Raw genomic sequence first — 18,307 nt, 5'->3', positions numbered from 1 at the left:
GAACCTTGGTACCTTGCAGAATTGCTGGAAGGTTGGAGAGCAGAGCTTAGATATATTCTGTACAACCAGGCGTTTCCTCCACAGCTCTGGCCTGGCACAACCACTGTGGACAGTTCACCCGTCTGTCAGTCAGAGCACCTTCTATAGTCTGGGAGTTTTGTATCTGAACACTTGCTCAGTCCTAGGATGCAAAGGATCCAGGCTTGCTGCAAGGAGCCGAGCAGATAAGAAATATCAGGTATTTTCTCTCACAGTAAAATCTGTCCTTGTTGTCTGTGGCTGTAGCCACACATTGCTGCGGAGCCTTTGGCCTAATGCACCTGAAATGCATGCCACTTAGCAGGTCACTTAGCAGGTCAAAAGATCAGCTGTCACCAGGACCAGATTCTCTACTCCCTAGAGATATTTTTTCCTCTTCTAGTTCATCCCTCAGCTTGTGGCCTCATCACTTCAGTCTCCACCTCTGCCTTATTCTGTCTCTTCTTTGTGCATGTTGGACAAGGCTCTCTTTGTCTTTCTCCTATAACATGTCCATCCACGGTTTCAGGATAACCAGCTCACCTGAAGACGTGTAACTAATACATCACATCTCCAAACCCGGGACTCTAGAGAACATGTACAAGGGCAAGGGGCGGAAATCTGATCTCTTTGGAAGTAAGATCTAACGAAGTCTTAAGAAGTCATTTTAAAAAGGAAGATTCATACTGTCTCATAGTGGTTCAACTCAGCTCATGTTGACATGGGAATATGGTGAACGTGGGCTCATATCGCACAGAATCAACAGAGAGAGGAGGGGGAGGGAGAGAGAGACAGGGGGTGGGGGGGAGCAGGAGCAGGTATAGCAAACCTCCATAGACCTCCCTCAGTGACCTAACTCCTTCAGCTAGGCCTATCTCTCAATGTTTCTAGAACATCCAAAAGTAGCCTCAGGTTGGAGACCAAGCTTTCAAAACATGTACCTGTGTGGGACATTTGAGATTCAAACCAAAACAGAAGGGGGATTTCTGACATGTTTATAGATCCCTAGAAACTTTGCATATGTGGGAAACCTTTTAATGTTTTTGTATCACTTCTATTTCTTTGATGTGGGGGTGTCTTACCAATACATCTGAGAAGTTGCTATCTCTAGCTGTCTAGGTACAATCAGCAAAAGGTAGGGTATTCTGAAAGCAGGGTAAATGATGCTGGCCCCTGACGAGTGTGACGAGTGTGACTCGTGCCTTGCATAATTAGTGTATTTGAGTGGTAATGTAAGATTCTGTTGAAACCGTTTCCTGTATCCCATGAAACAAAGTTGTCCCTGGAAAACAAGGTCAGCAAATGAGGAGCCAACCCTCCTCACATTTCCAGCCTCAGCTTCCATACTCAGCTTCCATACAGGTGAATTCAGACACATGTAAGGACAGGAAGCTAACAGCTGCCAACGCAGGCCTGTAAATCCTCCTCCGAGATGAACGAACTCACTGAACCTGAGTGTGATTTAATGTAAATGCTGGTTTTGTGACTAAGAGATTAAGTTCTCCCAAGATCTAACCCATAAACCACAATCTGGCACGCCAGTGCCTGTGTGTGTTGAATGATTAATACTCCATTTGGCCTGACTGGCTACTTCCTCAGTAGCAGCACTTACAGCTAAGCCCCGTAAAACGTACCAAGCTATTAGGATCAAACACTGGCCGTAAGGCCGAGCAGAAGCAGGGTTTTTTCAGTGATGTGGTGTAGCATTAAGACGGATGACAGCAGGCTGGAGAGACGGCCTAAGAGCAGTGGCTGTTCTTCCAGAGGACCTGGGCTCAATTCCCATCACCCACGAGGTGACTCACCTCTGTGTGTGGCTCCAGCCCACCACATCCAATGTCCTCTTCTGGCCTCCATGAGCACCAGGCATAGCCCTGGTGCACCAGCATACACACAGGCAAGCCACACATATGCATTAAATAAACGGGAGGGAGGGAGGGAGGGAGGGAGGGAGGGAGGGAGGGAGGGAGGAGAGAGAGAGAGAGAGAGAGAGAGAGAGAGAGAGAGAGAGAGAGATGACGTCTATCTTGTCAAAGATTCACAACTAGGAGCGCATTATTGCAGACTGGGCAGAGACTGTAGGATCTGAAAAGTAAAGAGTTCAGATCCTCAGGAGCTGGGCTAGAAATTCTACAACCCGATTTGCCCTTGACCTATACTTTTTCCTTCTGAAATCTGCTTTTTAACAGGTACTGCAATTTAACAAGGAATATGTTGCTGTGTGGGTGTCCAGCTAGGGCAGTGGTTCTCAAACTTCCTAATGCTGCAACCCTTTAATACAGTTCCTCGTGTTGTGGTGACCCCCAGTCATAAAATTATTCTCATTGCTACTTCATAACTGTAATTTTGCTATTGTCACAAATCAGACTGTAAATATTTTTGGAGAGAAAAGGTTGCCCAGTGGGTTGCGACCGACATGTTGAGAATCACTGAGATAGAGCCTTTCAATTGCAGGCTTCCCTGTAGAGAAAGACAAAAGAGGCTCTGGTCAATAAAAATAAGGATATAAATGATACTTATTCCTTGGGGTTGATGTGAGGATTAAATAAGTTAAGATATGTGAAGCAGTTAGAGCTCTGTACATAAGACAGATGTTTATTGCTATTTGTATATTATGAGGATAAGACTCTCCCCAGTGCCCACGGGGAGACACACATGATGCCCACGGATGCCATGTCCTTTCTTTTCGCCTTGCCCTCTGGATGCCTCATCTACCAAAGTGCTTTCAGGAGAGAGGTCCTTAACTCAATGAAGATGTTAAACCAGTTGCAACTGGCTGAGTTATTTTTGAACTCTTATTTCTTCTAGTTTATTTCAATGACTTATTTCTCACCTCTTTGCAAGTCCTCATGGCTGTGCTCGGGATTACGATGAACCTCACGTCCCATTTGGTTCATATGGTGTATTCACTGAGTGGCGCTCATCTGATATCTTGTGTGTGGTGCACTCCGCCATTTTTGTGGAAGGATAAGCAGCTTGCCTGTAGGAAACAGAGGCCATGAAGACCAATAAGTGTAATGTATGGCCTGAATGAGTGTTTGCTGCTGCCAAATTAGGAGTTAAAGCAGAGAACATTTCTCTAAAGATAAATAAAACAGGGTAGAGTCTTAATGATGGGACTGGTAATTAATCTACCTGGAGATACAGATGGCCAATGTCTTGTTGATTTGACAAGTGTGTTTAGCTTAGGAATGTGCTGTGCTGGACCAGAGAAGAAACGAATGAGTTTTCACACTCATTTTCTATGATGCTGGTCACACACTACTTCTGTAGAAGTGAAACCAAACCTGAATGCAAATGACAGATACCAAATGTAATGTTGACCTAGGAGTACCCTCATGTCCAAGATGAGGTGGTTAAGGTTCAGAGAGGCTAAGCATCTTCATCTCAGTGAATTATGAGTCTAACATCTTACTCACCTGAAGAGAAATAATAAAAAAAATTACAGAAATTGCTTTTTGTAGGAGGAAGTCTGATGCCGCCATTAAACATGTGACTTATTAGAGGCGCATACAGATGAGGTAATTAAAGGGCGGTTTACCACACCGCTAACCACACCCACTTTAGGCAGGACTAAAGACGTATACGGCTGGACGTAAAGACGTATACGTATATAGGCGGAGCTACGTCACTAGCCAGGCCCACTTTTGGGCATGGCTAGGGGGCGTTACGGGGGAAGGTATAAAAGACAGCACACAGGAAGTCTCGGTCTCTTTTCCTGGAGTTCGGCTTCCGCTTTGGCAGCTGAAAACTGCTTGGCTCCTCTGGGTTTGGTATCTTGTGAGTAATTTCTACATTAAATACTTAGCTTTACTTTCAGTAATTGTGTGTCGCATATCGTTACAGCGTCCATTGAAGCCTACAGCTTTTACTGGAGTGTCTACAGTTAGAATATTTGGTGCCTGGAATTTCTACATGCACTTACAAATACTTACTGTATGTGACCAAAAGTATCTGGAATACTGTTGTTTATATAGGTACAATAAACAGAATGCTTGAAAATATGTGGTTCAGAAACCTAGGGTATGTCATAAGACCACACATCTAGCACCTGCTTTAAGATGGGAACAGCTGAGTGATCAAGGGAATGACCTAGACTGCTGGAATCTAATGAGCAAATGTGTTTTTGAGATTATTTTAGTTATTTAGTTAGTTATTTAGATCCAAAGCCTATATTTATACAATAACAGTGGCTACCTATTATTGGTACACATGTTGGAGGAGTTAAAATAAATCATTTAGAATGATGCCTATATATAATAAGTGCTACAAAATATTAGTGTGATTATGTTTCCTAATATCACAGTGATACTAGAAACCAATTCCAATTGTCATTTAAGGTACCGAGCTTTATGTTGGTTGGTGGGGGTACATTGTGGAATGGGGATACAAAAGCAGAGACTTGTGATGGGAGTGTCCATAAATGGCCCACACTTTGAAAATCATTCTGTTCCTGCGTTGATAGTAATCATTTCCAGATGTACCTTACTCCAAGTCACTCCTAATCACAATTACTTGTTAGGGACACGGGACAGTTCTCACTGCCAATCTTAGTATCCCACCATTGGTTCTGAAGACTCTGCCCTGAAGACACCCTGCCCAGACTCTGCATCTGTCCTGCCCAGACTCTGTGCATCTGTCCTGCTCAGACTCTCTGTGTCTGTCCCGCTCAGACTCTCTGCCTCTGCCCTGCTCAAACAAGAGGAGAGAAAGGAAGAAGAAAGGACAGAGAAAGAGAGAAAGAAAATCTGTAGAGGAAGAAAAATCTACCATGTATAAATAACGCCTAAGGACACTCTTTCTACGCACACTAATCAAAAGGGCTATATAAGGAATAAACGGTAAGTATTCTTTAAGATTTAATTTTGATTGTCCATAGGGGCAGGTGCCTGTGTGCGTGTGTGTGTGCGTGCGTGCGTGCATGCGTGTGTGTGCGTGTGCGTGTGCGTGTGCGTGTGTGTGTGTGTGTGTGTGTGTGTGTGTGTGTGTGTGTGTGTGTAGATGCCCCTGGAAGCCAAAGGTGTCAGATACCCTGAGCTGGAGACACGGGTGATGTTGAGCCACCTGGTGAGTGCTGAGGTCTAAACTCAAGTCCTCCCAGAAGACAGAAAAGGTCTCACTTGTCCTCCACGCTTGGCTTCTGCCACAAAATAAAGAAACAGCATGAGCACAGGGCAGGAACTGAGAAAACATGAACTCTGGTGTAGCATCCTCACGGCGCTGCCAAGGTAACATGGAAACACCTTGATCTTTATTACGCAAACTGCATCTGTGTTAGACAAAGTCGGATAGCATCCATTCTGCCTGTGCTGGGGGTTGAACCAGCACTAGCTAGGCAAGTGTCCATGTTCTTAAAGCTACATACGGCTCTTTGCAAAATGAAATAAGCATAATCATTTATTGAAACAAATTATTAATAATCCTCTCTATACAGCCTATCCACTTAAAACTGCTCAGCCTGTTCTGTGCATGGCTGAGTCAAGGAACCGTGATTCTCATTGATCATCAGACAATCACAATCTATTTTAAAAATATGGTCCCACAGAGATTCTAAGAAGGTTTGTGTTAATGTGTCCAGGCTGTCATTAAATACCATAGATTGGATGGCTTCAACAACAGAATTGTATTTTCTCTCAATTCAAGAGATTTTAAATCAGATAAAGGTGCCAGCAGCCTGAGACCCCGCCCCTTGGTCTGTAAGAGCCGCTTTTCCGCTGGGTCCTCCACAGAGTCTTCACTCTGTACGTGCAATGACATTAGAATACCAGCCATACTGGCTTAGGACTCTCTCTAATGGCTTTGTTATGAGGTTATTAGCTCTATTACTACACTAGGTATCTCAATATAGTCATGTTCTGAGTCATGGAGAATCATAACTTCAGCATTTGAGTTCTGTGGGGTCACAGTCAATTCCTAATGATGCTTAGCGCCAGGTTCGTTGGTGGTGCTATATTGAACAATGGCCCTATAAAGAGAAGCTATGAATACCATTGAATGCCTCCGCCCAGTATCCATGGTGCAATAGCAAGCCTAGGGGACTCTGTGTGGCAGTGTTAGGCTGGGTAGCACTTGCTATGTGAGATGATGATGAGTGATGTGTCTCGCTAGTGTGACAAAATGCCTGATAAAAGTGGTTTAGGGAGAAAGGGTGACTTGGTTCCCGGTTCAGGAAACAGTCTGTCCTGGCTGAGAAGGCATGGGGGCAGGAACTTGAGACAGATGGCCACATTGCAACTTCAGGTCGTAACTTAGGATTTCCATTGCTGCGATAAAACACCATGACCAAAAAGCAAGTTGGGGAGGAAAGGGTTTATGGAGTTTGCACTTCATCATTGCTGTTCATCACTGAAGGAGGTCAGGACAGGAGCTCAAGCAGGGCAGGATCCCAGCTGATGCAGAGGCCACGGAAAGGGGCTACTTGCTGACTTGCTCAACCCACCTTCTTAGAGAACCCAGGACCAGCAACGCAGGGATGGCACCACCCACCATGGGCTGGTCTCTACCCCATTGATCACTAAGTGAGAAAATGCCTTACTCCTGGATCTCGTGGAGGCATTTCCTCAACTGAGGCTCCTTCCTCTCTGATGACTCTAGCTGGTGGAGTTGACACACAAAACCAGCCAGGAGAGGCTGTGAGCAGGGAGAGATGAATACTGCCTCTCGGGTCACTTTTTCCCTTTTGTTCTGCCTGTGCAAGAGTGTCATCCACACTGAGACTGGGTTTTCCTACCTTAATTACCCTAATCTAGAATGCCCCCCCATGAGCATGACCAGAGGTTTGTTTCCATGGTGATTAAAGATCCCATCAAATTAGCTATCAAGATAATAGGAGGAGTTTGCCTGGAAGTGTCCAATCTACTTCCTTACTGCTCTGAAGTTACTGGAAAGTTTAATAAAGCGATGGTTCTAGCCGTTTGTGAATTACTCTCTAAATTCAGCCCATGTCACAAGCACTGGAAAGTTATTCTTGTGCTGCAATAGGCAAGATGGCACCTAATTAGCCACTTCATCATCTCAGATGTGCCATGTCTAGGAACTGTTGAGCCTCAATGTCTTAGTGCTTGGCTTCTGTACTAACACATTCTAAACTTCCGTACATGCAGAGAAGGACAGTTCCCTGGTGACAGCTGATTTACGATGTCTGCAGAGATGCTTCCCTAATTAGTGATGATGTCTGAATGCCCTGCAAGAAGCCTGCTATGTAAAACTGTCCCCTAGAATGATGGCATTGGCCACTGTCTGTGCCTTGTCATTAACAAGTTAGAATAGAACTCTCTTGGCAGGTGTTTTTGCTTCATGACTGAGAGTCGGTAGGTTTGTGGGTTGCAGTGTTTTTACTGGCAGGCATAACTCACAGCAGCGTATGCAGCAGTACAGCTTCCTCGAGGCCCCCACTGACAGGTCCAACACAGACTCAAGACATCAACAGGCCAGACACGAAAACATAGAGATGGAGATGACGAGCCTCTTCTGGGCCACCACCTGCTTTCAACTGTCATTGCTGGCAGGTTAAGAAACGGGATGGGAAGAAACGCTCATGGAAAGTAACACAATCGTCTCATAAACCCTTGTCCCAGCTTTTGAAAGAATAGATACATAGCTAAGCCAGTGATCAAAGGCGCTTTGATTCATCTCGTTCTGGTAATGTGCTGACTTCTTTTATAGTCGCTGGGAGACCCAAAGTCTTCCCTCCCTCAGAGTTTCTATAGAGTCCTCCAAAGAAAAAGAGAATCCAAGGACAATTTTACAAGTTTAGGAAGAGAGTTTGAAGAAATGATGAATTAGCCTTAATATCTGCTTTGATTTCCCAAAAGTTGGTTGGCTAATTATCTAAGTCAGGGGTTCTCAACCTGTGGGTCACGATCCCTTTGGTTCTCAACCCTTGGGGTTGTATATCAGATCTCTTGCATTGTGATTCATAACAGCAAAATTACAGTTTTGAAGTCGTAATGTAATAATTTTATGCTTGGAGGTCACCACACCGTGAGGAACTGTATTAAAGGGTCGTAGCTTTTAGAATGTTGAGAACCACTGACCTAAGTCATTCAGGGGTTTCTGGAATAATTTGGCTAAGTACCCCAAAATGGAGACTTTGGAGGCCCATTTCCCTCTGTCCCTACATTTATGCCAATTAAAAAAGGTATTTCTGATTCATGTTGACTTCAGCCATTTCTGGAGAGTAGTTTACTTATCATGCTTTTAAAAATGACATTTTTATTTTTAGATCAATAATAAGTGGCCTCAGATAAGCTAGAAACACAGGGCAACTCAATATGCTAACTGGGTTATCAACAGTTCTAAGCCGTGTTTTAGAATTACAAATGGAATTGAGCTTTTATGAATTAAACTGAATTGAGCTTCAGTACATTAGACACAGCAGTTGACTGTAAAAATCTCTGATTCATGGTGTATTGGAAAAGGGAGTAGTCAATTTCACCTCTAGCAGCTCATGAACAGTGCCCAATAGTGTCACTCATAGTTGGCCAGAGTATGTGCCGTAAGAAGCAAAAGGCCTTGGATGGAGGATTCAAGAGCAACGCTAAGATGGATTGTTGGGGGATAGGAAGTCTGTTGGTTATTAAAGCTGTGGACAGGCAGACAGATAGCAACATGGAGTTGCTCTGAGGCGACTTCAGACCCCAGCACCAGAGACAGACAAGGAACCAGCTGCAAAGGGAAAAATCAGGGTCTGTGTGATGTAAATGTGGGGCTGACTGTCTCTTCTACCTTCAGAGGGTGGAGAGGTTTCTTAGCACAAACCTGTAGGTAGACTATTAGACTCCCAGGCAGGAGGCAGAGACGAGGTGGGGAGCAGGAGGTATGGCCACCAACACTCTCTTCAGTGTAAACTCACTTCCTGGTAGGAAACTCTGGCGCCTGAAGACGGGCAGTGAGGTTTCTCAGCAGGGCCTCTGTTTTTAAGGGCTGATGCAGGGGCTGTGACCTGTTAGTATTTAGGCATTTGATTGGCCTGCCTTTGGAGTTCTGACAAGATACACCTTCAGCTGCTAGCACTAAGAGCACCACGTGTGCCTATTCAATATGTTCCCCTTTAAAAGAGCCCTACCCACCTCCCATCTCTCTCCCTCTCCCCTCTCCCTCTCCCTCTCTCCCTCTCTCCCTCTCCCTCTCTCCCTCTCCCTCTCTCCCTCTCCTCTCTTCTCCTCTCTCCTGCTGCTCCTGTCCCCACAGGCCAGTCTCCCCCCTGCCCTTTCCCCTTTCTATGATCCTTTTCCCTAATAAAAAGAACCCCTCCCTTTGAGCTCTGTTGCATGACATCTTTCTCTCCCAGCTGCCTGACTCCTCCGGGGTTCTCCTGCCATGACCGATAAGAAGTCAGCATGCCTGTCAGCTTTCTCTCTGCTCCTGAAACCTCAGGAAATGGAATTCAGTCTGCCCACCTTCCTACCCTACAATATTTTTTCATAATTTAGAAGTCTTTTTGGTATCTTAAACAATGAAAGTAATTTGAGGTGCAGAGAGTTTCTTTCACATCTGTCTCTGGTGTAACATTCCTCCTGATTGTAGAACTCTTTTCTAGACCTTTGAGACAAAGCTGCAAAGGAATGCTAGAACCTGCATCTTTAAAGCAGGCACTCTCATCTGGCTTCCTTGGGCACTAGACACACATGTGGGACGTGGCCATACACACAGGCGAAACAGCCATACTTTAAAATAAAACAAAACAAAAAGTATTGTGCAGACTGCCCCCTCAACAAACATGGAAAATGACATTATGTATGACAATGGAGACATAAAAAACACAGGAGAGATTAGGTGAGAAAAGAGTTTGGATCCCTGATTTGAACACATTGAGCTTGATATGCCCATGGAAATACAAATAAGATGTCCCAGGAGTTCCAAGGCCATAAGGACCTAGACCTCACAAAGAGGAGCATACACTAGAATTAAATTTGGAATCAAAAAAAGAGTAAAATGAAAGCTAGAAGATAGCCTGAGTTCAATTCCCAGCAACCACATGGTGGCTTACAACTATCTACAATGAGATCTGGTGCCCTCTTCTGGCCTGCATTCAGAACACTGAATGCATAATAAATAAATAAATCTCTAGGAAGAAAGAAAGACAGAAGGAAAGAAAGAAAGAAAATAATTAAACAGAGGGACAGGGTGTGAAATGTTTGTCAACAGCACAATTCTGAAGGGAAAGTGTAGAAACAAAACAAAACAAAGGGTGACAAAGAGCCACCATTAAGAGAAAGACAGAGGGGCCGACTAAGAAAATGGGACATTACCTGTAAATCTGGCACATTCAAGTAGAGCAACAAGAACAAAAAGCAGGCTGAAAATGGGTTGAGGGATAACCAGAGAGCAGCACACAGAGGCATGGAACTGTGTGCTCTGAAAGAGTTCCCCACTGTAAACTGAACAGTACAGACAAAGCCATTCCTATGCTACAGATCCTACCAGAGCTGGCAGTGGTTGCACACGCCTTCAATCCCGGCACTGGGGACGCAGAGGCAGGTGAATCTCGGAGTTCAAATACAGCCTGGTCTACAGAGTGAGTTCCAGGACAGCAAGGGCTACCCAGAGAAACCCTGTCTTGAAAAATGAAACAAAACAAACAAAAAACAATGCCAACAAAAAAGGTCCTAGCAAGTTGATTGACCGGTTAGAATGCCATGGTTGTTCAGGCTTGGAATGTTGCAGATCCAGAGACAAATTATCTTGGGCTATCTGTAAAAATAGCCCCCTTAAATGGCCATTCATTGCCCACATCTGTGAATGACTTAACAGCCTTTTAATTCTCAGATAAAATCTTTAAAGTGTCTTAACAGACCACAAGAGTCCATCAACCTAAAGGCGAAATTGAAGAATGCCACCAGATAACATCTAAAATCCATTTTCTTCTCTCTCCTGCATCTTGCCTACTTACTGTACCAACTAATGTATTTGGGAGATGCCTTGACTTTGGACTCTTCTGCAATTCTGGGTAACAGAATCTGTGTTCCTGGGCCATGGTCACTCATATTTGGCTCAGAATAAATTACCTTCTCTTGCCATTGAGGACAAAGGTGTGCTTTGCACCGACACTGGAAATGAGCGAAGGATACGGAGACTCCAACCGCTTCCTGGCCAGTCCCGGCCTTCGTGTCTGCTCTCCATTGCTGTAATTGTGACCTGTCCATACACACAGAGGCTCCTCGTTGAAGAAGGTGGTCCGTTCTGGTGTGGTGCATCCTCTAGTCTCCATTGAAAGAAAGGAGAAATCAAGTGCAAACCAGGATGTCCAGAGATGTATCAGGTGGGAAAAACCAGGACTTGGAAGAAAGAGAAAGCATACAGCTGCCTGATTTGACCTCGGGGGCCTCTGGATGTCCAGCACCAGCACACATGAGTGACACGGTGACATGATTGGCTAAATTTATGAGAACTGACCAAAAGGCTAGATAAGTAATGGCTGGATTGTTTCTAGACGTGTTGAAGTTTATTCTCAACTGATTTATAGTTTCTTCTCTAGCAGGCCAGTGGTATTCCACAAGAAAAATGTCTTCAATGCTTCAAGACTTTAAAGAGGGTGTGGATCCAGACCTTGTGGTACCTTCATACAAAGGCATGAGGATGGTGATCAGGAGTTCAAAGTTATCTTCAGCTACATAGTGAGTTTGGGGCCAGGACTGCCTGAGAACAGGTAAGACCCTTGGATATATTTTACAAATGGAGTTACTGAAGGGCTGAAGCAACAAGTTTAATCACACAGTGAATGACAACACATAAGGCTGTCATGTAAGTCAACAGAAAATCCTATATGACTCCTAAAATCGTTCTTCATTTTTGTCTCTGTCACTATGTGAACCAATGCATAGAAGCAAATTTTTGGTGGAATTTTTGTCAACTATAATAAATACATACTTAATTTCTATAATTGTGGGCAGCTCTTCAGGATAAAGGCCTTACCCCATATACCTTTCCTCTACTATTTACCTCTTAATTTTGGTCACCTTTTAGTTGTCTGAGAGTCATCTTTCCTAATTAGCAATGGCTATGGATAAAAATGTCCTCCTGGCTGGCTGCTAGCCCAAAGTCACCACAGTCAGTATTGTTTACACACATGTAAACAAGTGACAACAGATGTCCCCAGCTAGCTGGAGTTGTGACTTTCTCGGCTGCATTTCTAGACTCTAACACTGGCACTTTTAATATTCATTCACATTTTAAAAAGAAGAAAAGAGGGATGAGTTTCATTTAGTTCTGAGGATAGCCTTCCAGCTAGGGATCAGTGACCCCATCCTCCTCGTTTCCAACAGTTCCTGGACTGGGGCCTCCAGACTAGAACTGTGGTGGGACCTGAGTTGTTATGGTGATTGAGGACTTGGAATTCTCTGAGGAGAGACCTCATTTCTGATCACCTTCATCTTTAGAAACACAACCCAGCCTTTTACTTTCCTGTTGCCTGCATGTGTCCTTACTTGAAAAAGGTTCTGGAGAAGTCAGAATCTTACTTTGTACATGGCCATACCTCATGTGGAAGGAAGTAGGAAAGAAACAGGAAATGATGTGGAAGGGGCATTCCTGTTGGGGAACAGGTGCAGAAACCCTAAGAACGTGTTGCCACAGGCATCATGGTTACAACCAACACGCCATTTCCTCTTAAGTGAGCTGACTTATATTTAGTTCCTCCTACAGTGTTAGCAGCCTGGAGGTCAGTCCTCACTGTAGAAATTATGCTCAGACTGTGAGCTCATTTGATGGGAATTATTAGGTGATTAGCATATTGACCCTACAGAGAGCTTATTCCAAATCTAAGCTCAGAAGATGTCACACTGAAAACTCCTTTTCCTGTGTCAGCTTTGAAAATAAGATTGATCTCTCCCAGCCACATGTGCTGGAGACCTCAGGTGCTTATGTTTAAATCTCTCTGGGTTCTGGATAACAGAGACTTGCAGGTCAGCATCTTCCTCGATGAAGGCTGCTAAACTTGTATCCTACAGACCAGATTCTATTGGGACTCTCTATTTCTAAGTTTCTTTCTTAATCCCTTCCTGTCTTTCTACATATTTAGGTTCATCAAATGGTCTTTGAGGAAGGACTAGCACAGGTAAGTTCTCAAGATCTGTCACTCCCTGAGCTCCGGGAGAACAACGTGGCTGGCTGGCTGAACTCTCCTGTCTTGGAACTCTTCACAGCAGCCATGAATTACACTGATGCCTCTAACTCAGTAAGTGCCTGAGAGACAAACCCAGGCAGGTACTAATAAAAGGCCTGGGAAGAACAAAGAAACCATTCTCTGCACTTCTCAGGAAATGATGCCCATAAGAAGGGAAGCATTATCTGCCAGGCACTGGGTGGTGGGGGGAGAGAACTCTTCATCTTGGCCCACTAGACAGAGAGACTCAAGGCCGTCATCAACAGCAGAACCACCTGGTTTCTATAAGCTGAAATACACAGTTCATCGAGTAGCCCACCTACCATCCTTCCACTGTGGAAGTCAGATTCTCTTGCCCGTGTTGTTAGGGTTAGAGCCCAGGGAAAGGTTAGGCCCTGGAAGCTTGGCCATCAGTCTCCAATAAGCCAATTAAACAAAGCATAAAATCAAGATTATTCGATGTGGTAATAAAATTATCGCAATACAGCAGATAGCTAGGTATATAGTCATTGTAATGGCACTCTAGACATTCCCTCTAGGAGGAAGATGGGGGGTCACAAGATCTGCAAAATATCCTCCTTGGGGATTCCATTATTGGCTCTCTTCTGCTGGCCATACTTTATGCTAAAGTGTATGAAATAAAAAAATGACTAGGTTTGGACCATTCAGTGGCATATCTGTGTACAAGTCACCCATGTTTCTATAAGTAACACCCAATAACCCCATTTGGTCACTAAGCTGTATTTAGAGAAATCTTCCTATTGTCTGTTGGGTCCTTCCCCATTTGAGGTGAATGGACAGTTAATTTTCCTCTCCTGGGGGGGCAGTGCCAGGAAGCATATTCTTATATGAGTGACTTTACAACTTCATTGATGCTACTAGACATCATTGTACTATCCACTTCACATTTAACCCTAGATAACTGTAATCTCCAGTGAAGAAACTATGGAAAATCAGTTGAATGACTATTGGGAGCAGATGAAACTGCTGTTGTTGCTGCTGCTGGTTTGTTTTTTTTTCAAGACAGGATTTCTCTGTGTAGCCCTGGCTGTCCTGAAACTCACTCTGTAGACCTGACTGTCCTCAAACCACAGAGATCTGCCTGCCTCTGCCTCCTGAGTTCTGGAATTAAAGGCATGGACCACCAGTGCCCAGCCAGATAAGACTTTTGAGTAGTAATAAAATCTCATAGGAAGGTAAACTATTGAGGCACAATATAGCCGAGACCAAAGCAAGAGAACTCGGTGACCCTGAACTGAGTATCCCTTCTCTGTCTCTGCCCACTGCACGTATTAGGGTCTACATGAGAAGACAGGATCAGTTTTCCATTGCTGTTACACAATGCCCGAGGGAGGTTACTTTTATAAAGACCAGTACTTTATTAAACTCACGGAGCTAGAGATTCAGGTTTATAATGTTAATCAGGTGAGTTCTGGTGAGGGCCTCAAGACAGATGGCATTCGAGACGGATTTGATACAAGAGGGGAAGATGACATCACCAGTCAGGAAGCCAGAGCATGGAGAGAGATCAGTCTTGTGACTGTTCCCTGGGCCTCTCCTCTTAAATGACATTCCACATGTCAACATCAACACACTGAAGATCAGGTTCCCAACACACAACTTCTCCTTCAGAACACATCCAAATCACATCCAGGTCACAACAGCACAGTCTGCACAGAGTACACTGCCCCAACGCAGCCGATAGCTGTTGCTATGGCTGGAATTGAAACCATCCCTCAGAACTCACGTGCTGAGGCAGCAATCTGGCTGTGCTCAGAAGTGGGACCTCGGGACATAATTGGCTTCTGAGTGCTCTACCCCTATCAACTGACTGGCCCATTGATCGAGTTGTAGTTCAGTGACCTATTGGGAGAAGCTTTAGGAGGTCCCCCAGGAGCTTGTATTTGAAGGTTATGCATGATTCCCACCCCTGCACTCTCTCTCTCCCACTGCCCTGCCCCATTAGTTGAGTCACCATGTCCCACTCATGCTCCTCCTCAGAATGCTCTACCTCACCATAGGCCCAGAGGCTACAGAACTATGTATTTCCCTCAGCTACAGTCCTAGATTGCTTCTCTATTTCCATGAGGAAACCATGACCAGCCATGCCAGGACCAAAACAACTTAGAGTGGAAAGGGTTTATTTTGACTGAAAATTTATAGTCCATCACTGAGGGAAGCCAAGGCAGGAGCTAAAGACAGGAAATCAAGGAAGAGAAGAGGAGGTTGTGGTGCAACGCTGCTGACTAGCCCCCCCCCGTGGCTTATTCAGCTTCTTGCTTTCTAATACAACATTGAACCCAGGTGTGGCACCACCCACAGTGGGTGGGCTCTCCCGCATCAATCATTAATTAAGAAAATGCCCACAGACCAATCTGATGGAGGCCATCCCTCAAATAATGCTCCGTCTTCCCCGATGACTCTAGCTTGTATGAGGCTGATGAAATAACCAACCAGCATGGCTACTGCCCTATAAGACTGCAGGCAGGCCTAGCCCACCCTGCTTCCCTGGCAGCCAGTGCTGCTCTGAAAATGGAGGAGAAGGACTCCCGAAGAGTTGCCATTCGTTTCCTGCAGACTCCATCAGGAGGACGGGATTAATCCAAAGACCCTTGCAGTCTGCCTCAGCAGGGAGCTGTGTAAGGCGGCTTCTGTCCCTAAGCACTGGTTCCTGGAGATGCTCTGGTGCTCTGCAAACAGCAACGATGTATATACCAACTGGGGAATCTATCTGGTCATTGACTGTAACCGTTTTTCCCATCACAGCCCCTCGTAACATTTATTTAAGGAAAAAAAGGAAAGCATTTCCAACTGCTAAAAAATGCTTCCAGTCGATGCTCTGTGCTCTGTTGTGTTTAGAACAAAAGCGTTCCTTGCACAGCCTGCTAGGTTAGACCCCTGAGTGGGCACTGTGACTGCAGAATAATGCATTCATTAGAAAAATTAAGAGCCTTTTAATTCATCTCTATTTTATAGGCTATTACATCCCTTACTAAACAATGTCCCCTGTGGCTAGAGTCAAAAACACAAGCATGAAGTCTTTTCTGAAGTATTTACAGTAAATGGCAGCTAACATAGAAGATGGGTGGAAGCATTAAAACATCAGACAGAATAACGTCTTCCTCAGAGTGACAAAGTGAAGCAGAGTCAACAGAAGCATGTACAGTGTACACACACACACACACACACACACACACACACACACACACACACATTCAGGCCTTATTCCTCCCCTATGCTGGACAGAGCATAAAACAAACCTGTGACAGGCAGGAAGAAGACGAGGAAACAGGGGCTTGCAGACCTGAGGCATGACGGGATTTCTTTTCACCTTAGAGATCCCACAGTGCATTCTAGAGAAGCCCAGTGTTGTAGTAGAGCTTGTCTTAGAGTGTGACATCATCAATACAGGCCGTGGGGAAGAACTGGGCCTGCAGCCACCTACAAAACCCCTTGGCCCCCGAGTCACAACTGCAGAGCAATCAGACCAATGCAGTAATGGCATCAGTTATGACAAAAGAAATGTATTTGCTAACATCTCTCTAGGGGTGGTGTGTGTGTGTGTGTGTGTGTGTGTGTATGTGTGTGTGCGCGCATGTATCTGTGTATGTATGATGTGGGTTCTTTGGATGTAACAGTTTTTTCCTGGCTCTTGGTGCTCTTACTTTAGGGTGGCTTACTTAGCCACCAAAACCACTGCCAAGTTTATTGTCCCACGGCTGAGAAACACAAGGGGCTGGGGAGTGGGAGTGAAAAGATCGACCACACATTAGTGTTAAAGACAGAAGCAAGCGCTCCAGAGAGCAGGAGGGGACAAAGGGAAGAATGTCCCCATGCTGCCCTGACAAACAGGCTTTTGTGCATCCTATGTATGGCAGGAACTGGATGGAGACGGAGGGGGGGCACCTCTTTATTGGGATTGATCGCTTTGGAGCACATCAAGGGCTGATACAGCAAGGAGACCACAAACACCATTGATCCCTCTGTCCAATCAGAGATTTACGTAATTTAGAGCAGAGGTCACGTGTGCTGTGATACTAGCTCATGACCCACCATGAGCCCTGCCTTTGCGGCTAAAGGGGAGCCTAATTCCTTTCTTAACCAGACTGCCACCTGAGATTTTCTTCCCCACACCCTCCTGCCTGCCCCTCCTACAGCAGGCTTTCTTTGGGCCACCAACCACTCCCAAATGGTGACATGGAGGCTTGTCACTAGTTATGAATGCTCAGCCTTTTCTTATGCTCGTCCCACTAGCTCTTATAACTTAACCAGTTTCTCTTCATCTACATATTTTTTAAAAAGGCATGGGGGGGTACCTTATTTCAGTCTGTGTGTTACTCCATGTCTGGCCAGCTGCTGACAGATGCCTGGCTGACTGGATGTGGGGCAGCTCCCTCCCTCTCTCCCATTCTCTCTTCTCATGTCTCCTCCAGAGCCTAGAGTCCTCCTCCTATTTATTCTCTCTGCCCACCAGCCCTGCCTGTCCCTCTACTGCCTAGCTATTGGCCATTCAGCTTTTTATTAGGCCAATCAGGTGTCTTAGGCAGGCAAAGCAACACATCTTTACATCGTTAAACAAATGCCGCAGAAACAAATGCAGCACATCTTTACAGAGTTAAAGTAATATTCCAAAGCGTAAACAAATGTCACACATCTTGGCCCAGTTAAACAAATATTCTACAACACCCTCCTCTATGTTCAGCTGGAGGTGAGGCCTTCCATTGGAGCAGTCTTTGTGATAGTTACCCATGCTGCAGAGGGAAGTGTCATGGAGTCACCCTTGCTCCTGTAAGAAACCCAAGTAAACTGCTTCATCAAACTGGACTTGAACGGAATAGGGCTGAGGAAGCAACAATCAGAAACCTAGAAATGGCAAACATACGCCCAACAAACGCCTGCTTGCTAGTTCTCTCTAGCCAAAGGGCCAGATTGGTAAGAAGGGATGTTTTAAACAGTTACCATTCTATGCCGTCTTCCATCACAGAGAAAACTGTGGCCCCCACCCCACCCATGTTGGCAGGAGCTGGGGAAAGCTGGACCCCCACCCCACTAATAAGTGCCAGGTAGAATCAAAGGCAGGTGTGTTCACTCCACTTCCTGCTTAAGTTTCCATAGTTTGAGTTTGGTCATCTCTCTGTGCCCGAGAATGTGCTTGGTTTACTCATGACCTCGGAAGTCCTTCCT

The 18,307-nt window shown here is 45.1% G+C and overlaps 1 long non-coding RNA gene across 2 annotated transcripts; it reads right to left on the bottom strand.

The window, feature by feature from the left end:
• Positions 1-2,342: 2,342 nt before the first annotated feature.
• LOC121143184 lies at positions 2,343-17,544 on the bottom strand. Of its 2 annotated transcripts, none has more exons than XR_005880343.1 (3): positions 17,440-17,544; positions 2,852-2,998; positions 2,343-2,478 (listed from the first exon to the last, which is right to left on the bottom strand). It is a non-coding gene; the product is annotated as an uncharacterized LOC121143184 (long non-coding RNA). The 2 variants fall into 2 exon arrangements; XR_005880344.1 differs by lacking the exon at positions 17,440-17,544 and adding an exon at positions 8,779-8,884.
• Positions 17,545-18,307: the final 763 nt, after the last annotated feature.

The sequence above is a fragment of the Mesocricetus auratus genome, unplaced genomic scaffold (assembly GCF_017639785.1).
Source record: "Mesocricetus auratus isolate SY011 unplaced genomic scaffold, BCM_Maur_2.0 Super-Scaffold_100011, whole genome shotgun sequence".
Taxonomy (NCBI): Eukaryota; Metazoa; Chordata; class Mammalia; order Rodentia; family Cricetidae; genus Mesocricetus; species Mesocricetus auratus.
This window is presented reverse-complemented; position numbering and strand designations above follow the sequence as displayed.